Below are 2,224 nucleotides of genomic sequence, written 5' to 3'. Positions count from 1 at the left end.
ATTTAAAACATATGTGCAGAGCAGACTGAGATTCCATGTTTTAAAGCTAAACCATTTAAGCTGAATTTTAACCTATGAAAGCGATAATGTTCAGCAACTTCAATACTAAACATCCTAGCTACTTCATGAAAACAACACAACATTCTTGATGTATTTGAGTAAGAGCTAGTGAGGAGAAAGATAAGATCAGAAGTCAAATGACTTAAAAGAAAACATCAGAAAGAAACTAAAAATAAACATGTAAACATGCACTTTTGAACTCCATGGTAGCAGTACATTCTTCAAAGAAAATCTTGTATTTCATTCATGATTCAAAGCTCAAGGTGTACCTGGTTACAAAGAACAGAAGCAAGGCTGTGAATCTTCAGAGAAAAGAGCAAAATAACCAAGCAAAAGGTCAACGAAACAGCAACCAATAACCAACAATATCACAGCTTCCAATTCAAACCATCTTGCAAATCAAGAAACCCAGAATCTTTGAAGGAAAATGTGTTCTGATTTAGGTGGGACTCAGTAAAAGGAGTGAAAAGTTTCTGTTCAAAAGAGTAGCTGAATACTTTTGAAAGTGCTCTTTAAAATTCTCAGAATCTAATCGTATTTTCAGAGGTTTTGTCTGCAGAAATTCAGGCTGAATCCCCCTTTGTGTGAATGAGTGCTTTCTATATATAGGGTATCCAAAAATGGTATCAAAAAAGAATATGCTACCCTAAATTCTGAATTTCCTTAATAGTACAGTCCTTTGCTACAGCTGTCCGTCCTTTTTCCTTATCCAAAACCAATATTTTCTAAGGATAAGGACAAGTGTGTTGTATTCTAGAACTTTCTGATTTTAGCCTAAGTAAAAATTCAGTTTTACCCTTCAAGTTACTGCTTATTCAGCTTCTATCCTAAACTTTTATAGTTCAGTTAGGTCCCTTAAGTTTCAATGATTTTTCAATTCAAGCAAAACAGAGACAGGGTAAACAAAAATCAGAATTCAAATCAATAATGATGAACAAACAAAAATAAAATAATTTAACCTAGCTTAATTCCAAACCAAAATAAAATCAAATACGGAGCAAATTCATAGCAGAAGGGTCCTATCACTATTAGCAAAGTTTAAGACCTATCAAACCTAATCAATGAACATGCTTGGAAAATTTAATAATCATAAACAAACCGGACAAACAATTAATTAACAAAATAACACATGCTGAAATTCAAGCTTAACTCATGTCAGCTAAACAAAAGCAAAAGATGAAAGAAGAAAGGTCGAAGGAAAAATACCCTGAGGACTTGGGGACAGTCACAAACACGGACAACTTGATGGGGCAAGATGAACCTAAACTAGCATCAATCGATTGCTCTCATCAAAAGCAATCGACTGATGTAAGTCATGGGTCCAAAAGGTCGTTCTTCGCGTGCCCAAATCAGAGACCAAGAACGAAATTAGGGTTCCAGGAATGGGTCCAAAATTAACGCAACCAAAGCGAGGGTTTTGGGCAAATAAAGGTACTATAGGACTTAGAGGGGCGTGAGGAAGGTGGGGTGTGATTTTGGAGTGATTTGGGATAATTAGGGTTTTGGCCAAATTTTCGATCTAAAATCCGAACAAATCCAAAGGGATTTGAAGGAAACTAGTTGGAGATTGGGAATGAGGAGGTGAAGGGGAGTTTGGGGTCGATTAGACCACCGGGACCACCGTGAGGCGATTTTCGATGGTTTGCAGCGGAGCGGCGGTGGAATTTAAGGGCGGCTAGGGTTTGGGTCTCAGAGAGATGAGGGGTGAATGGAGGTGTTTGGTTGGGGGGGGGGGGTAGGCGTCTGTTCGGGACAGGTTTATAAGGGAGGAAAAAGGGGTTTAGTTCGTCAGGTCAGTTGGGTCATGGGAGATCAACGACTGAGATTAAAACTAGCTAAACGACGTCGTTTTCATTTTGACAGGGGTGGACCGGGTCAGCTGGTGATTTGGGCTTGGACCTGGGCGATTTTTGGGTGGGTTTGTGGCTTAAGGATGGGGTTTGGACACAATTCTTTTGGGCCTGAGGAATTTGAGCAGACTTGGCCCCAAAATTAGATTCTTTCTTTTGTTTTAAATCCTTCTTTTCAATTTCTAATTTTCTTTCCAAATTAAAAATAAAACCTAAATTAATCCCTAAACCAAATTAACCTACCAGATTAAATTAATTTACTCTAAATAATAACTACCACAACTAATTAAATACCAAATTAAAAGAAAACTACC

The sequence above is a fragment of the Nicotiana attenuata genome, unplaced genomic scaffold (assembly GCF_001879085.1).
Source record: "Nicotiana attenuata strain UT unplaced genomic scaffold, NIATTr2, whole genome shotgun sequence".
NCBI lineage: Eukaryota > Viridiplantae > Streptophyta > Magnoliopsida > Solanales > Solanaceae > Nicotiana > Nicotiana attenuata.
Note: the sequence above shows the minus strand (reverse complement) of the source record.